At 34.7% G+C, this 20674-nt stretch overlaps 1 long non-coding RNA gene and 1 pseudogene across 2 annotated transcripts; both read right to left on the bottom strand.

The window, feature by feature from the left end:
- Positions 1–11729, bottom strand: part of LOC110692218 — a 32330-nt pseudogene extending 20601 nt beyond the window's left edge.
- Positions 5566–7216, bottom strand: LOC110692141. Of its 2 annotated transcripts, XR_002505398.1 has the most exons (3): positions 6921–7216; positions 6229–6806; positions 5566–5840 (listed from the first exon to the last, which is right to left on the bottom strand). It is a non-coding gene; the product is annotated as an uncharacterized LOC110692141 (long non-coding RNA). The 2 variants fall into 2 exon arrangements; XR_002505397.1 differs by having other exon boundaries at positions 6229–7210.
- Positions 11730–20674: the final 8945 nt, after the last annotated feature.

Genomic DNA, 20674 nt, shown 5'->3' with positions numbered 1-20674 from the left:
GCTATAAGAAAACTATAAAACTGCCTGCTTTTTTTCTTCTTTTATTTTTTTTAAATACACCCACTTCTACTTTATTTTATATTTGGCAAATGTTTACCATCTAGCTCTCCTTACCCCACAACATTACACCTTTCCATCATTCTCTCTTACTTAATCCACCTTTTATTACATTCACCCACCATTTTACTTAATCGCTCTTACTTTATCAAGTCTTTCCTAACACCTACTCTTCTTCCCAGAAAGAAGAGTCTATAGTATATGGACACATAAAGATAGGGGGGTGGAAAGTAATTTCAATCTAAATCCTTTTCAGGAAATAATTCCCCGACTTTTTTTTAATCACAGTCAAATCCTTAATCCTAAATTTCCGATAGGATAGGGTCGGTTGCATAAGTCATAGAATTTAACTCCGGCAGTCATTGACAGAGTCCTCTTCTCCATTAACTTTTATCATATGCTATTTATCAAGAATTATATGCTCTTGTAGATAGCTGTGTTCACTATTTAAATAAAAAAACAAAATCCAATTCAATCCAAGCTTAATGATTATTGTTTTTAGATCAGATTGGATCAGATTCAGATTGATGGGATTCATATTCAAATCAGCCGAAATAATTAAACTGCTTTTTGGGTCATAATTTTTAGTTTTACAAATATAATTTCTCTCTCTTAATATTATTTCTTTGGAATGAAATAAGGTAAGCCATTAGAAACAAAGAAATGTTGTGGCAGAAAGGTTTCATCATTTTCAAAACTAACACTTATTGTAAACTAACTTTGACCTTAAAGTGCATAACCAGCAACAGGAGAACCTCAATTTTCCTTCTTAGAATATTCACAAGGCACTGTTATGGTATTAAATAGCTCACAAGATAACCTTACCTTAAGCAAATACTACAAATAACAGTCACTAGTTGATGATATGTCACTGTCAAAATTTCACAAGATGTTAAGAATTAGATTGCCCTACTATTTTATATTTTAGCCTTTGCCGGTATATGGCAATGAAAAATTCAAGACAAGAAAGGAAATCCTTCAATTCCCCCCACAGCCCACACAATTACTGAAATTAGTAAAACAAGGATTAATAAACACGCAAAAACTTCATTTCTCTCCGTATCTCACACTCTTGCAAACATTTGAATTAGTAGAATACTTCACAGCCACTTCCAAACAAACCAAGAAAAGTATATTTGAGGAATATATGATTTAAAAGGTCACCAGAAAAACCAGCATTCCACAGAAACAAAATTATCTAAGAAGCTTGTACAAGCATATGTTTAAAAAAATTGAACCTGCTGGTGAAATATATCATCCATTATCATCGCAGCTTTAAGAACCAACACAAGAGCTTCTTTATCAGAGTCACTAATCCCATCAAGCTGCATCAAAAAAAAAAAAATAGTTGGTCATCCTTAGGCCTCACCATGGTATCTCAAAGTTTGACACAACAAAAATATCAAATATGAACACAGAAAATTCTATCAAGTTGTGCTATAGAATACATATTTCTATAATTTATACAGAGAAAAATTGATAATTACAAATATCATTCAGGAACAAGGTGAACCTCACCAAACCATATCCATCCTGAATTCCTGAGTGAGAAATTATCCAAGAAAATGGAACAAGGTGAATACATTTTTTTTGTTCTACCTGCTTTCTATTTTGAGGATTTTTTTTACCCATTTCCACTTTGTTTTATTTTTTACCATCTTACCCTCCTTAACTCCATAAAATTTACACATTTCCACTCTCTTTCTTACTTCATCTGCTTTTTCTTAAACACGCCTATCTTTTCACTCCATTTCTTTTACTTTATTCACCTTTTCCTAGTATCTACTCACCTTATTCAAACTTTCCTAGAAACAAAAGTCTATGGTAAATAAGTTGAACACAAAAAACGATCGAGTAAAGTAATATATAGTCCCACTAAATACTCCCTTCATCATAGAATGGTGTTCTAATATCGACTTTGTGATCTTTGTAATTGATTTTTGACCATTCGTAGAATAAAAAAAAAAAGGAACAAAATAAAAGATGTCCAATAATTTCTTATAAAGACAGATTAAACGAATATCGTTGCACATTTAATGTAAAGATAGCTTCATATTATTATTGGTCAAAATTCAAGAACATTGACTATTATTTGAAAAGGTCAGCTCAAGAGAAAAGGAATAATACTTTTACAGCATACAAAAAAGCCTCAGTCCTAAAATGATTTGGGGTTGGCTAACATGAATCATCATAAGGAACTAACCAATATAGAAAAAGGAATTTAACAAGATAATCAGTTAAAAGAGTTTGAAAAAAAGGTGTAAGTGAGAAAAATAAAGAACATCCAAGTAAAAATTAAGAGAATTTTAAAAGAGAACCAAGAATAAAATTTAAGAAAGTTTTACAGAAATGGTAAAAACGTGTGACTAAAAAACATAAAGGTTTTAAGCAAGATGACACATTAAATTTACAACTTCCAAACAAAAATGTCATATTTAAGCAAGGTGACACATTATGAATGCCTAGTGCAAACTTTACCTGAAGAGAAAATGCCTCCAAAGGGATAGGAGCTATGGTGGTCACCAAATAAACATCATTATACTCATTATTGATATAATTTCCATCATTAATGATGCTGCATTAAAAGAGCAAACTTGGTAAACAAATAAATAAACCAATAGCCTTCAGATGTGAAAAATTGAGCAAATCAACACATCATGTATAGGATCAAACTGCTCGACAATTCTCTTCTGTTAAAACAAAAGAGGAGGATAGAACTACAGCAAGAAAGGGAATACAATGGATCCAGAACATAAAGACACCATCAAGGGGAATAACAATTTAATCAAACTAAAACTAAGTTTACTAATTCAGTCCTTAACATAACAACAGAAACACTCGAAAAGCTGCAAAGATGGATGGTGCATCGTGCATGTAACAACCAATTCGGAGAAGATTTTCAAAGCATCCTTGATCAAAAATCCTATATTCCTGTTATTGAGGAGAAATACGGCCATAGAAAGGCTTCTCTCTATAATACATCCTACATAAGCCTAATCTTCTGAGACAGCCCCCCCCCCCCCTCCCCCTCCCTATTTATACAAGCAAGTGAGCAAATTACAGAATAACAGATTAATGACAGAATAGCAACAATTGTAGGTGGTAATTGTCAAAATATCCTTGATTTAAATTAATCTTGACCATCCATCACTGCCAGCGATCACACTACTACACTAATAATTGTATCTCCTTCTCCTTCTTTTCAACAATGCCATTGAAAACCCTTAATTTTCTCTATACCCAACACGATTGATGATCTTTGATTTTCTCTCATCAAAGAGGTTCATCAATGAACCTAATGTTTATATGTATGCGCTAAAGAGAAAAACTTCAGTAGTGAACCTACGTGTTAATCCCTTCAATGGAAAAAAGGAGGTTCAACGGTGAATTTGAATGCATTTTATCCATACTATTATAGAGTTTCATTAGTAAGCTTAATTCTTTGTGTTGATCACCGATGGACCTAAGTTTATTGATGCGTTTTTATGCAACTATTTTGAGTCTCTTGAATAAAATACTTGATCTTTAAACCTTTCTTGGATTTTGATATGTTTATTATACGATTATGGTTTTATGTATTCGTTTTTCTCGAGGAAAAATGAGTTAATGAATTTTAATGAAACAAGGATAGAACTCCCAAGGCTCAGTTGAGAGGCAATACTTGAAGGCTTGGTTTAAGAATCAAAGTTTAGCACAACGACAAGGTTTAACAAACCATAAACACAAGCTAAGCTCACGTTTTTCATATAATAATCAAAACTCAACTTTCTACCGAAAATGTTACAACCTCAAGCCCTTTATATAGGCAAAATAAACTATAAAACATTCGGAAAACAAAGGATAAACTAATCTCTATCTATCAAAATTAAAGATAAATACTCCCTCCGTCTCATAATACTTGACACGATTCGTGGTTTCGTCCGTTTCAAAATATTTGACACGTTACTAAATATGGAATGGGACCACTAATAAAATAATATTTTTCTATACTCTCTTTGGGACCACAAACCCCAAAACTCAATTTAATCCTAAAATTTTTCTCTCCTCACTACCCCCACCTTCCCACTTTTTGTTTTCTTACAATATAAAAATACAAAAGGGAAATCTATTATATAATAAACAAATGTTTTAAATGGAGTCACTTGTAGTTTTCTTAAACTACTTGTTCACCCCAACGTCCCAAGTATTATGAAACGGAGGGAATAACAACTTAATATTATCTATAAGAAACACCAAAAAGATAAATTATATTAACAAAAGGTATAATTTAAATGGCTCTTCAATGTATCTTTCAAATATGCATCATTTATGTAACGCCGCCAAAATACTTAATGCTATGAAAGAGGTTCATTAAGGAATCTATACTCAACACAAATCATAGTTAAGAAGTTTAGGGGGTTGTATCACAAATATAATTAATGAGCCTATTCCTTAAAAATTGGACATTCACTTATTTATAGTATCAAAACTTTTGGTGTTAAGTAACAAACCCTAAAGTTTGAAGTTACAAACCTTTAGGCCGTAATAGAACTATTAGTCTATTGGCATTAATAATTACAAAAAAGTTCACTAAAACTGTGAGAAGATGAAAATTCAAGGATCGAGGTTGTATTAGTTAATTAAATCATATAGAAGAGAGAAAGATAAGTTTAAGGGGAAAAGAATGCAACTTGTAGAGTAAAGACACATGCAATTACTATTACATATATGTGAACCAGTGGATTTTGCAACATACAATGGTTGTGAAATAGTTCTCACTATTAAGAGCTATGTTACATGGACTCGGAAACGGGTGTTGGACACGGACACATGTCCAAGTGTCCGATCCGGCAAGTTCCGAAATTTTAGGAACGGGGACTTTGTTCGACATTTGGACACGGGTACGGGGAACGTCTATACGTCACTTAAATTTATATAAATAAATTATATATTACCAAAGCTTTAAATTTTTCATTACGTTCACCCCTATTTTTTTATTTTAATTCTTTCCAAAGCAAATTCTCCTGATAAATGACAATCTTCTTCTCTCCATCTTCTCTATATCAATGGTGGTCTTCGAACAAGATGTGTTTTTCTTTCATGTTTCTCCTCTTTTTTCCTCTCTACTCTTAATGGAAGTGTCCGAGTGCACACGTGTCCCGTGTCCGTGTCCATGTCGTTAGGGCTGGCAAACAGATCAGGTCGGGTCGGGTTCGTGTTCGGGTCACCTAATTTCGGGTCAGCTACCCCCCAACCCGAACCTGATCCATTTAACTTTTCGGGTTGAAAACCCCAACCTGAACCTGATATTTTCAGGTTCGGGTCAACCCGAAATTGACCTTACTTGACCTGATTTTTTATTTGGATTAAAATCAGGTTTCTTTGACCTGAACTTGACCCGACCCAAACCTGATATATTCAGGTTCGGGTTAACCCAAAATTGACCTGAATTAACTTTTTTTTCATTTCAAACACAAGTTGTTCAGAGGTTAAGCGTTTTAATTCAAACCAAAATTAAATGGCATAGTCTAACAAAGTAACAATCCTAATTAACGATTATAAACCGATAAAAAGTACAATTCACTAATTACAAACCAAGTTTCAAAAGACAAAAGTTTTTTTAACACAAATTACAGTTCTCAAAAATAATAGAAGATGCAATAAGATTTTCATTTGGATTAAGATCGGGCGATGTTGAGACTGTCAATCTATCATGGTTGTCATCCTTGTTCACCACCTCAAGCTTTAAAATTGATCTACAACATTTCCAATTGAACATGGGTGATTACTTCTTGCTGCCAAACCTATAAAGAAAAACAACACTAATATAATTAAAACATGATAATAATCTAAATCAGACTAGATTGTCTAGATCTAACTAGTAAGATCTAAATTAAAACATGCATTCTCATGAAAAACAAAAAATAATAAGAATCACCATTACATAAACAACATTTAACAATAAAAATTAGCATTACATTCGAAAATTAGCAAAAACAACCGTATTATAACATAAACAACAACATTTAACATCATAAATTAGTAATAACACTCGAAAATTAGCATGTAAAAAAACAAAATAAACGAAAGCAGGTAATTATAAAATTAACAACAAAAGAATACGAAAATAAACAAAAATAGCATGTAAAAACACGAAAAAAGAAACAGAAAATAAATTAAGAAGCAAGATACCTTGATTGATGAAGGAGAAGAATTAAGGAACGCGTCTTGTGGAGGAGTGAAGGAGTCAAGCCGTGAAGGAGATGACAAATTGACAATGGTAAATGGCCGAAGGAAATTAAAGAGAAAATTTAACAATATAATGAGTTTTTGAGGAGAGAGAAAATTAAAGAGAGAGAAGTGAGGGGAAAAACGGCTGAAGAGGTGAGGGGAAATGAGATTATTTTAGGGTTTTGAATTTATATAGGAAGCCTCTTTGTGCATTTGGGCTGGGCTAATAAAAGCTTTTTACGTTTTTTTTTTAAAACTTAAACTAATTCGGGTTATCAGGTCGGGTTCGGGTTGACCCGACCTGATTATGACCTGAAATTTATTTCGGGTTAAGTGGGTCGTTTTCGGGTTGAGATTTTCAACCTTAACCTAACCCATTTAATTTCGGGTTCAGGTTCGTGTCAACCCATTTAAGTTTTCGGGTCAGAAATCTCAACCCTAACCCGCTTTTTTCAGATCGGGTTCGGATCGGGTCAGTTTTTGCCAGCCCTACATGTCGTGTCGTGTCGTGTCAGACACTTCGTGATTTTAGCCGTGTCCTATTAACATAGATTAAAAGGTTCAATATATATGCTTACTATGGACAAATATGTTTGGTAAACTTTAGCAGTTTTATTTTAAATAATAAATAGATCTGAATAAGATAAATTTACCTCCTAGGCAGCTCCAGCTAATTTTATGATAACTCATCCAAACGTAAACGGCTAACCCAATCAAATATATTTACTCAAACATTCAAAACTTCATAAACCATTTCTCGAATGTGTAGAACATTAGCCTATAAAAATGAAGGAATACCAACTTTCCACCACATATATCACCCTATAGACACTGCAAACTGCCATTAGACATCATGTCTTAAGTATATCAGTTTCATTTAATGTAGCTATGAATAGCCACAATGACACAAAAGCAATCATCATCAACATGACTAGAAGCAAGGTTGAGTACAAACCACTCTTGAAGAAAAACGAATAACAATTCAAATGCATCCTCTGGAAGATTGACACCTAGCTCTTCCTGAAGTTCCCTCCTGCAAGAATTTTGAGTAAATGTTAACACATGAATTGCAATGAGATGGCCACCAAATTATCCATTTACAACTAGAATTTTATATAAGATATGATAACTAACAGAAGTGGCCAGTCAAAATACCAATAAAGTCAAATTACATGACTGACACTTTGAATCTAAAATTTACAAGGAAATGGAAATCATTATTTATCGAATTTGTAGAGATCAGTTGACATATTTTACCTTGCTGTTATGAGGGAAGAGTCACCAGCAGATATATGACCTGCGCTGGAGATATCCCACTGGCCTGGCCATGAATCTTTACAGTCAGCACGTTTCTGAAGCAGCAGCTCATTTGTGCTTTCAGAATAAATCCACACGTGAACAGCTCGATGATAATCCCCATCTTTATGAACATCCCCCCTACACAAGTAATAAGAAATTAACCACCGAGGCAACATCCACCAAAGGATTAATACATTGTTCATTAATAAGGGTCAATTGTTCTCAGTAAAGCAACACTAAGGCAGGTCTGTTCTCCACAGCTTACATATATAAGTTTAAGCAAATAAGTTGACTTAAAGCAATAAAAAAAGCTAAGTTAAGAAAACTTCAGAAAACATAAACTAAGGTGATCAAAACCCAAGTCATCACATTATAGTACAAAACCATTAGAAGCAAGCAGCATTACGACGACAAATCATGCAGCACAAACGTATGACTTACTAGAACTAACAACACGCACGAAATATAGAAACGTATATAATGACCCATATACATACATGTAATCTCGGTCGTTTGGACACAACAAAAGACAATGGCAATGCTAGTGATTTAAATTTGTATAGAAGACTGGTATAATTGTTTACGGTAATGCCAAAGTAACTAAACAATTCAGGCTATGTTAGTGAATTAGTTTGTGTCATTGTGCGGATCATAAATGCTAATTACAAGTTCGTTTAGTTGGTTAAGTCTTGGCGGTGATACCCAAAACCTTCGAATAGTTCCTGATTACAAAACTACCAAATCACCAATATATTTCATTGCAAGACCTTCCTGAAATCAAATTCTGAAACAATTTAAATAGAATAATTTGGAAAAAGTTAAAAATATATATATATATATATATTAATCAAAGCCAAGAATACAATAGTAATAATGTGATATTGCAAATGCAGCACCATAAGAATTCAGGGTTATTGAATTAAAAACAACTGATTGGAAATTAAATAATCAATTAAATTTGAGGAAAAAAAAGGATTTGAGAAAATAAACCTGGGTTTGCGAACTCTGGTGTTGTGGCCAGTTTTGGTGAGAACATCGAGATACTCTTGGGGTTGAGCAGGTTCATCCATGGCTTCTGCTGATGAGTTTCAGAGAGTAGTCACTGAGAGTAAGAAAAAACAAAGTAAAAGAAATTCCCAAACAGACAACTCTTGTTGATTCAATCAATCAATCAATCACACGAATATATTCCAAGAGCTCATGGAATCTATTCTCATCCGTTGTCTCGTAGCTCTTTAACACAAAAATAAATAAATAAATAAAGAAGAAGAAGAAAAATACACCCACACGAATAAATTCCCTCGTTTCCTTCTAAGGGGAGAGATAAAAAGCTACTCCGTACTACTCTTGTTTTAATTTTGCTGAATTAAAATTCTGAAATTTTGAATTTTGCTAGCACCAAAACACCCTATTTTGATTTTTGCTATCCATCTAAAATATAATCATATCATATAGTCTTACCCACTACCATTCACTCTTTCTTTAGAAATGCATGGAGGTTGAGGGGTTTAAATGTATGATAATGAGTCAAGAGTGAATCGAGTTAAGTCATGTGTGGTTATGCTCTAGCCCCAATATCATCATGAATGTTTATGTAGCTCATGCCTTGAGAGGATTATGGAATAGAAATGTTATAAGGCTCAATCTCATGTCATTATTTAATTATCAAATTAACTGTATAGATAGTGAAATGAAAATATGAACTATATAGATAGGTTAGGAAAATAAAAGGTTATTCATAATTACACAAGTTTAGTGAAAGAATGGTTCATAGATCCCACATTATACCATAAAATTTACAACATTCGTAGTTGTGGTAAATATCGAGTATCATAAATCTAATTATCTAAATGTTGCAAGTAAGAAAAGCAAGCAGCCTTAATGAACATAACCATATAAAGAAATCGAGACACTTTCAAGTTTCAAGTCACTTTGGACTTAAATTTGAACTTGGGTAAGTATCCTTAATTTGTTATACTATGGATTCCTTATCTTTCTTTTGTTCTGTTTTTTCGTTTCTTATTACTACTATTAAGAAATGCCCAAAAAACATCATAGTAAAGCGTATTTAAAGGAGAAAGTGAAAGAGTTTTGAAGACTTTTGTAATTTAAAAGATACATAATCATCCACTACTTTTTTCAAAGAACTTCATACATGAGATGTTGAAACAATCCTAAAGAGTCATACATGAGTTGCTCTATAGTAGAAACTCCCTTAATTGAAAACAATTCTAAAGATTCATGACAAAACTTTAATCTCAAAACACACAGACCAAAAGTATAAACATGGATGGTTCAAAACCGCACACTAATCAATTAATCAAGTTTCAAAAATTGATCAACTTGTACAATGGGCTCATTAAGATTTTCTCTAGATAAAAGTTTTCTACACAATAATTTGTCTTTTTCCCTTATAAAAATATCAATTGTTGTTAATTGTTACATTCACCTCTGACTTCTGAAAAAGCACAGCCTGAAATCTGAAATAAGAAAAAAGATATATACATAAATAAATAAATAGTAAATTAAATTAATACTAGATGTATCAATAAATATTATATTAATTAAATAAAAATTGTATTAAACCTTTGTTAGTCCTCCTTTTCCGCCTCCTCCTCGGCCTCCGATCTCCTCCTTTAATACAAAAAAAAAAAAGCTCAAGGAGACATCTGCAATGAGCCAATGATATAATATATATATATATATATATTAAATTGACTGTAAATATATAAAAAAAAAATACTAAATTAAATAAATTTTTAAAATTAAAAAAAAAAAAACTTTTAGGAGATACGATATACTCATGAAATACCTGATAAGCTCTCTCTTCCGCAACGCCCCAAAGAGTGTTAACACGTATAGACGATACTTACGTGTAGAGCCCAAAAGCTGGCTCGTAATATTTGTTAAGGATCGGTGCTCAATTTCACGTCAAGTGAAGGATTTTAGATGACGGTGATCCTTATAATTATAATTTTGAGAGAAATCGAGTACAAGTCTTAACGGAGGCTTGTTCCAATGGCGAATCTAACATTTTTTATTACTCGCTTATTTGTTTATTGAATGAGCAAATAAACCGGATGTACAGTACACCCGGGTGTATATAACAAATTGTATAAATAAATTATTATTTATTTATCTTTTAAATATTTGTAACAAGATTTATTTTTTTAAAGCAAGTGGGTCAAATGACCCCATTACTTGTTCAGTTTTGAGGTTTGTGCATTTGAAGTGGTTTTTAAGATGATGAATAGTGAAATTACAGGGTGTTAACGGCCACCTTAGCTCACTAGCTAAATAGCTACGCATAAGTAGTTCTTCGGTTACCAGGGAGCTTGGCCGATTTTATTTTCTTTTACGGTAAAGTAAGTTTGAATTTTACCATAATGATATACCCTAAACAAACATTAAATGAAACTCATTAAAAATTTCTAAACATAATTAAAAACAAACAATTCTAACAATAAAGCACGAAATTGAGAACAATGAAAAAGTAAATTTGGAAGAATTAATAGAAAAACATACCAGATAACTACTTAATTGATCGAATTATTTGGTGAAAAGAAGATTTCAAAGAAGAATGATAGCAAGTCAGTAAGAAATAGCTTTCAAGAGAGAAAGTTGCTGCGTGAGATTTATGGTTTTTGAAGTACTGATTTTAGAGTTAGGGTTTTGTTTTATAGTTTGGGCGTCCAATGCTATGATAAGAGTCAATGGTGCGGTTTTGTATAAAGAGATAGTAATAGGATTGTAATTTGGGTGGAGTATGGTTGCGTGAGATCAGATTTTGTGATATTTGAGAAGTGAATTAGGGTTAGGTTTTCTATTATAGTCTTTTAATGGGTCAAACCCAAATACTATAATAATAAGACTCAATGGTGCGTTTTTTTATGCTGTGTAAAGAAAATAATAAGGGCATATTCTTAGCTGCATGTTTGTGCAGCTAGAATAGGTACACCACTAATAAACGCAATTATTTCTTAATGAAACGCAGCACTAACTTCTTCTTCCTCATTTCCTATTTGTTCTTCCCTGGGATTCCTTCTTTCCCTTTTCTTAGTTTCCTTTTTTCCCTTTTCTTAGCTTTTTTTTTTCCTATAATAATTTTAGTCCCAATTTTCTCTCCCCTTTGTTTTCTCTTTCGATCTACATTTTCTCTCTCCTTTGTTTTTTTCTATTTTCTCTTTCATACAAGATTTTCTCTCTCCTCTGTTTTCTCTAATTTTGTTTTCAATTGATTTCGTTGTCTAGTATGGATTTAGTAGTTATTCTCGCATAGATCGTTAATGAAGGTTAGCTTTTTGTGTTGTTGATTTATAATTGGGTTTATTTAGGTTAGATTTTTCTTAATTCGTAATTGTATTTTGTTTGTAATTATTATGTAATTAGTTAGGTTTATGAATATGTAATTAATATGAATTTATTTTCAATTGATTTTCTGATTTTTTCGATGTATTTGCATTGGTTTTTTTTTTTAATTCTGATGAATATTAATTTCATTGATTATTTTCAATTGATTTTGTGATTTTGAAGGATCCTTCAATTTCTTTTCAAATTCCTCCTACGGAATGAACATATTGTACAAATATTATGAACATAAGGTATTTAATTATGAACACAAGAAAATTGAAGAAATATAAAATAAAATGATTATGAAACATACGCAGTGTAAGTATTAAAAATAGGAAAAATTGTCAAAAATAATACAACCTTTGGCCCATTCTTTTTTAATAATACAACCAGTTGAATATTTTGTAATAATACAACCTTTAGGGGGTGTTCATTTTAATCAAGACAAAATCGAATTTTCGGTGGGTTTTGATAATTAAAGCTGGTCTCGCCAGCCAGCCACGAGACAATGACACTTGACATTCCATTTTTTCACCAAGTGTCGTGTCTTATAGGCGAAAAATAGATATTATTGTGACACATATGATACTAAGTAAGTGAATTTTGGATAATTTTTTTACGATAAAAATGTTGTATAGAGTTTTATTATCAATATATTTCTAATACTTCATACATACAAAATTAATCATAAATTTTTAATAAATATCATATAAATCTGTTCTATTTCTGTCATAAAATTCGTTATTAAAAGTTCTTTAAAATAAGATTCATTTATAATATATTTAATCACAAACTTTCATACGTAACTGGTCAAACCATGTCACCAACTATTACAAAAGTTACTTCATTAGTGATATAAGGGTTACTTGGCCAGGTTATAGTGGTTACTCAATTAGTGTTATATAGACAGGGGTTACTTAGTCAGTGTTAAAGGTTACTCAGTTAGTATTACAGGGGTTACTCGGTTAGTTTTATAGTTATTACTTTGACTGGGCATATGGTATGGCTAGCCATATACAATATGCGTTGTTATTTAACTTATTTAAGAAAATATTAGAGAATCAATAAAAATAAGTTTTAATCGGTAAAAAATAATTTTAGTTTGGTGAAAATAATTTAAGTTCAATAAATATAATTTCAAATTAATAATAACATAGATATATATTTACAAACAAAACTACAAAAACTACACTATTATATAAATATAAATCATATGATATCGTATGTTTAAATATCTTACATTATCATAACGAATTATTTGACCGTATTTAATATGAAAATGTTATTTTAAAATTTTATCAACCTGGACATCGCCCGGGTACAAAACTAATTTATATATAAAGTAAGCATTTTTTTAGAGCACTCGGTGCACCACATAAGCAAAGGCATCATTTTGACCAATTAAAAATTAGTTTTGCATTTTATTTTAGAATTAAAAAATCACTCACCACCCAAGTAAAAGTGACAAATGAGATTTAAGAGTTTTTCCACTTAGATAAAAACAACGAATAGTGATTAATTAAAATTTAAATTATTTAAAAAACTAATAATTATCTTCTTTTTTTTAAGAATTAAAAATTATCTAAAACTATTAAAATTTAAATTAATTAAAAAACTATAAATTTTATTTACATATATGAATGCAAATATCTTTAATCTCACACTAGCCAATATTATAAAAATTAGATATTAATAATGTACTCATCGAGACGAATAAATCTAAATCTCATACGACTATGTTTTTTTTTCTTATATATAGTGAAAAATTTAGAAGATTTTCTCTAAATTTTAATAGTCAAAAGATTCTAAATGGGATAGCATCTTGAAACAGAGGGAGTATTCTAAAAACGCATAAGCAAAGGATTTATTTCAATCAATAAAAAATAGATTTGTAATTTATTTATGAATTAAAAATTTCAATCGCCACACAAGCAAAATTAACGAATAAGGTTTGAGATTTTAAATTCAAGTGCCAAGTAAAATAAATAAAAAAAATGAAAGATAACTTTCGTGTTAAAAAAAAAAAAGTTATCTCATGATATTAGGAATTTTATCCAAATATCCAATGAATGAGATTCATAAATTTACAAAATCTTAAATTAAATAAAAGAATTACAATTTAATTAAGAATTAAAATATAGCAAAATAACAATGTAATATTAAATTTGGTAAATAAAAAAAATAATTATGTATCCATAAAGAAAAAAGTAATTTACAACCTTGAATAATTATATAGTACTAGAATGAGAATGTAAATTAAAATTTATCAAATATTTTTTTAAAAAAAATTTTAGATTCACAATAAAAATGATTTTGTACATAAATATTGTGATTTTTAAAAGTCATAGCGATCCACACATCACAATAACTAAAATCATGCATCGTATAGGCTTACATCTAGTTTTATTTAATTTTGCTTCCTCCAAAAGTTACAACATGTAGCTTTTGCTACCACTTAAAAGAATCTGTTAGGGTTTCCGTTATGTGGGACCCATTATCTAATTAAATAATATTTTAATTTATTAAAAAAAACTTTTTTTATTAAAAATAAAACTTAAAAAAAATAAAAAATAAAAAATCCCAGCCACCCTTCCCCCTATGTCAGCCTCCTCAGCATCGGCAGCCCCACGCCCCTCCCTTTCCCTCGCCCAAAACCGGCACCCCTAACCCTAAACACCACCCTTAAAACCACCCTAAACAGGTTTTAGGGTTTCGTTTTTACCCATTTAGGGTGGTGTTGGTTGCGATTGGCCGCGATTGTTGCTTGATGCCACTGTTGCTGCCGCGATTGGCCACGATTGTTGCTTAATGTCGTTGTTGCTGCCGCGATTGGTTGCGATTACCGCTGCTACCGCGATTAATTGCTGTTGTGTTTTACGGTGCTGCAAGGTGCGAGTGGGGTAAACGGTGATGCGAGTACCAAGTGGTTGTGCAGCGGTGTTATTGGCAGGGACTGGTTGTTGATTGTGGGCTACTACTGCTGCCTGGGTGCTGTTGTTGGCGGATAATGGAGCAGGGGAAATTATTGGAGTTGATTGCTAGTGGTGATGGAAGTGACGGTGGTGGGAGGTGTTGTGCGTGGTGGTGAGACAAGGGTTGTTGTGCGTGATTGGGTGGTTAGTGGTGGTTGATTGTTGGTGTGAGCAGGAGCAGGGGTGGCTTAAAAGAGGGAGGGGTGGTTGGAAGGTGGCTAGACGGTGGTTGGGCCCCACTAACGGAAATAGTAACCAATTTCGTTAAGTGGTAGCAAAACATGTGTTTTTTGCTTTTAGGTGGTAGTAAAATAAAACTTAAAATTTAGATGGGTAGCAAAAATCAGAACAGAGTGTTTTTCACCTAATACCACTGAGTTTTAACTTAATTCACCAGATATCACTGACATTTTTCAAATTCACCAAATACCATTCAATTTTATGAAAAATGTCACAAATGGCAATTGGTGAATTTGAAAAATGTCGGCGGTATTTGGTGAATTAAGTTAAAACTCAAGGTATTTGGTGAAAAAACTGTTAAAATTATTGTTATTTTTTTTAAGGGAAATTCTACAATATAACCATCTGGTATAGACTTTTTCAAGTTGTGCCCCTTCCTTTTGAAAGTTACACGCTATAACCTTAAACTTACAATTATGTATCAAAAGTGACCTTATTGTTATCCTAACGTTAACGACCACCATTAGTGGGGCCCACATTACACCTATTACTTTTTTTTCTCAATTTGCGTGCTAAAATAATGTTTCGTTATGACCTGTTTGGTTTCAAGCCTTTCATTTGAAATGCTGGATTTGGCCAAATTTCATGTTTGGGTAATCCAAACATTTGGATTTAGAATTGGTCCAATTCAATTCCAACCCAATTAAAAACATTAGTCCATATATCAAAATTTGAATTCAATCTAAAAACCAATCATTTGAAATCCCAAAACTCAAAAACAACGACATTTTGCTCTCTCCCTTCGTGGTCTCTCTCACCCAAGCTTTTGCTCTCTTCAAGCTCTCTCCGCAAGCTTTCTCTCTCCTCAAGCTTTTTCTCTCTCCTCTGATCCTTTTCTTTGAAATTACATTTTCTAGGTTAGTTTCTCAATTCTTAATTCTTTTTACCATGAATTTGTTGCGTTTTTTTTTATTAATGATTTATATATATATTATGTTAGGTTTTTTTTGGAATTGATTTTGACTTATGTTCTAGAATATGTGTAATTGATTGAATTTTCGATTTGATGTATTCTCTATCTATATCTTGCTCTTTTGCAATTAGTATTGATTAATTAGGGATTTTTTTCTTTTGTAATTTCTTTTGAAATTCACTGTTTAATTTGATATTATGATTATGATTATAATTGTAGTTATTTAGATAAAAATTTGAGTATTAAAGGGAAGCAAAGATTATATTTAAACTGATTTCAAATAATGGGATAAATATAGACTTGTCAATGGGGTCGCTCGGGTTGGATTCAGGTCCGGTCACTCCGGGTCACGGGTCATTTCAGGTTGGGTCACTTTGGGTTACGGGTCGAGAAATGCTCAACCCTAACCCAAAGTTTCGGGTTCGGATCAACCCAACGGGTTTAGAACAATTTTTTTTTATTTAGGCTTATTTTTAAAAATTTCTGATTTTTCAAGCTTACTTTGCTATTTTTTATTTCAAATTTTTTAATTGAATATTTTCACCATGTTATTTTTAGCCATTATATACTACATAATTTATATGGTCACCATTTCACCAAAACACATCAATTTCTATTTAATAAAAAATGACTATAATATCTCAAAATTTAAACATCCCAAAATTTAAGGAAGAGACCAACATAATTATATATGTAGACTATAATATCTCTTGACATAATATCAGTAGACTTGTCAATTAGTGGTATGACAGTTATGTGGGTTATACGGATGCAATTAGTGTGGGTCATCGATAGGGATTTGTTAAACATCGCCCACAAATTACTACATAAAGCCCACAAAATTCACTTGGTTTCCCAAAATTGCCCTTGACCTTAAAAAAAAAACACTCACACTCTCATCACTCACACTCTCATCACTCACACTCTCATTGCTCATCTTCTTTCAACCTCTCTAAAAAAAAAAAAAATCAAAATAACGGCAATGTCGAGGCGGCAAGGCAAGGAAGTGGCGGCGGCGGCGGAGGGAAGGATGTCCCAAGGTGGAAAGGTATAATTTAATTAAAAAAAAAAAAAAGGGGAAAACCGCCGTGAACGCGGTGGGGCGCCCTGGCTGGACGCCCAGCCGGCGGTGGTGGCGCCAGATGCAGACGCCGCCACCAGTTGGCTGGCGCCTGGGCTGGACGCCACCGCCACGGTTGTGGCGTTTAGTCTAAGCGCTGCAGCCGTAGCAGTGGCGTCCAGCCCAAACGCCAGCCAACTGGTGGCGGCGTCTGCATCTGGCGCCACCACCGCCGGCTGGGCGTCCAACCAGGGCGCCCCCCCCCCCATTTTTTTTATTTTTATTTTTTTTTTTAATTTTTTTAAAAAATTGTTTTTAAATTTTTTTTTTTTTTTTTTGTAATATAATTTTGAATTGTTTTTATATTTTGTTGTTTATTTTTATAAATTTTTTCAATTTCGTTGTATTTTTTCTACGTTTATATTTTGTTTACTATTATTTGTTTGTTTTTAGTGTATTTGATTTGCGATGATGATTATTTATCGTATAAATTTTTGTATGTTTATATATTTTAAAATTTTGTGTAGGGTCGTCATGGTGGGGGGAAGAATATAGAGCTTCTTAGTAGAAGTTATTCAGTGGAGAGGTCGGGGCATAGACATGTCAGATCCCGTGGTATTTCGGCCTCAGTTCGTAGAGAACGGATCCACCGTCGGGATGAGGATGACGATGACGATGATGATGTTGAGGAGGGTGACCAGGAGGAGGAGCAGGAGGAGGGCGCAGATGAGGATGAGGATGTGGACGATGGCAGTGGACCGTATGATGATTACGGTCCATTCAGTCAGAGGGTTGATGACATGTACGAGACGCATATGGTGGAGGTGCGTAAGGGTAGGGGTGGTAGGTTTGTTAGTAGATCTGGCACATCATCTGCGTCCACTGTCTCTGGGGCAAGCAGGAAACGGTCGAGGGCGGGTAATGATTCTTGGGTTGTTAGGAGTGAGGTGCCCGGTGGGCCTGTTGACGGGAGTGTGATTCCTAGCTTTCTAGGACACATAGCTGCCCGTATTTGGGAGGACCAGGAGAGGCCTTCAGTTACGGGGTTGTTGAAATGTCATACCCGGGAAAAGACTTGTAGTTTTTTGCGTACATGGGCTGAGGCCTGGCCGGCGGAGAGCGAGATGTTCGAGCGACTGGAGGGCACTGGGGTGAAGCACGTTCCTGCCACCATGCACGATAAGATTGACAGTACGCTGATCACGGCTTTCATTGAGCGATGGCAGCCGGATACAAACTCTTTTCACCTTCCGTTCGGTGAGATGACGATCATGTTACATGACGTCGAGGCCATTCTGGGGATTCGTGTTGAGGGTAAACGACTTTGTGCTGTGGCTGATGCGGATCAGGCAGATTCGCTGGCGGAGTTGTTGGCGGTGGACAGGGCTGCACTGTACACCGAGGCGCTAGGTGTTTGGGAACACGGAGGTGTGAAGATCGCATCTGTGTTGCAGCGGTGTTTGTACCCGAGTGCACGTAGGACGCGCGACGCACAGCTGAGTGCTTATGTTTTTCTACTCCTCGGATGTACCTTGTTTCCGGATAAGAGCGGCGGAAACAAGCTCAGGCCACGCGACATCGTAGAGGCGTGTGACCCCGACAGTGTAGGCCAGTTTTCCTGGGGATCGGCTACGTTGGCGTATTTGTATCGCCAACTAGGATTTGCGAGTCGGGCTGACGCGGCAGGTATCACTGGGTGTCTGACTCTATTGCAGACTTGGATATACGAGTATTTTCCTGCATTGCGACCACATCGTGACCCAGTTCCTATTGATGAGGGGATGCCGCGTGCTTGTGCGTGGAGTCCCCGCTCGGAGAAGAAGTCCGTTGACCGCCTCCGATCGATACGGTTATTGCTTGACAGGCTGTCCCCCTTAGAGGTAACGTTTATTTATAGAGTCTACATTTTATTATTTGCACATATTATATTCATGTTATTATATTTTATATGTTGTAATTGTACAGGTGAACTGGATGCCTTTCGGCCCGAACCCTAGTGTTAGGGTACCCAGGACCCTGTACACGGGACTCATTCAGTATCGTGACATCGTCGAAGCGTACATGCCCCAGCGTTGTCTTCACCAACTTGGATTTGTCCAAGTTGTCCCTCCTCCCCCGGCGTGCCCGATGAAGGCGGTCCGACCTGCATCGTCGAGGGAGTACGTCGTGGAATGGCCGGATATCATGACCGGGACGTGGGACCAGTTTCCGATGGTGGCTCGATTATGGACAGCGGAGTTGCAGCGGCCGCCCTCTGGGGTTACTCCCATGTGTGACCATTACTACATGGAATGGTTCAACCGGTATTCGCACCCGAGGTTGATCGCTGATCTCGACCACAGCGATGATGATTATGTGCCACCGCCTACTGCCACGGAAGCGGTATGTCTTTTATTATATTTATCGTTGTCTTTTAATTAAGTTTTATTTGTTGTTATTGTATTTCATCTTCTGTTTTTTGTTGTATGCAGTGGATGGGAAAGATAATGCAAGACGTTCAGAAACTCTCTCTTGAGAAGGACAGCATGAGTGCAACAGGGAGAGCTGTTGTTGATAGTCTGGAACAGACCCTTGCGCAGTCTAGCGAACAGTGTATCCAAAGCAGCGGTCGATGAATCAATCCATTCCTTGGTAGCTCTATGAGCGCTCTCAACTCTACATGTTGTAGTGTTCCCAAAATGAAGTACCTGGTTTGTCCAATATTTGACAAACTTTTCCCTATGAGGGACCCATTGATGCATCACATAGTCCACCAGTGCCGGACACCACTGGTACGAATCCCTGAAGTTAGCCAATGCTCGCTCATACGCTTCCTCTGTGGTAGCCTGTAGGATCTTCCGCCACTTACCATTCACCAATCTCTCTGCCATTTCCAAATTCTTGTTGAAAAGGTTGTAGGCTTTCACTTTCACGCAGTTGTTGATGTGCCATGTGCACAATAAGTGGTTCGATTCGGGAAACAGCTCTGCTATGGGGGCAAAGAGACCTCCCTCACAGTCGCTGACGATGGCTGCTGGATGAACATTAGGCCCGATGTAGTTTCTCAGCTTCTCCAAAACCCAATAATAACTTGGAGCCGTCTCATCCCTGATGATTGCATGACCAATCAGAAAGTTCTGGTTCGTTGGAGCCATCCCAACCATCTCAACCAGAGGGAACTTGTACTTGTTTGTCTTGTACGTTGAGTCGATCAAAATCACAAATGGCCAAGACTTGATCATATCAGCACAATCAGGATGCACAAGGAAAAGATGAGTCACCTCCGCTGTATCTTCATCAGAATCAAACCAGAACAGGTAACCACGTGATTGTGCCTGGTGTAGCAGCTGCTGTATAGGGTTCCTTCCCTCTGACCGTTCAAACCTGAGTTGCTGTCTGACGTTGTAGATGTGTCTTCGGTTTGGATGGTCTTCTGGAAATTTCTCTAACACAGATGCTAATATTTTAGCAGGCTTCACTTGAGCATCACTCATTTCTTTCACAACTAGTTTCGCAGCAGGACTTAAGTCGCTCAGTTGTCGATGACCCTCTTCATATACTATCATCTCATGGTTGTGATACCCCCATTTAGAG

This window comes from Chenopodium quinoa, unplaced genomic scaffold, assembly GCF_001683475.1.
Source record: "Chenopodium quinoa cultivar QQ74 unplaced genomic scaffold, ASM168347v1, whole genome shotgun sequence".
In the NCBI taxonomy this organism is placed as follows: Eukaryota; Viridiplantae; Streptophyta; class Magnoliopsida; order Caryophyllales; family Amaranthaceae; genus Chenopodium; species Chenopodium quinoa.
The sequence above is the reverse complement of the archived record's forward strand: the minus strand, read 5'-3'. Positions and strand labels throughout refer to the sequence as shown.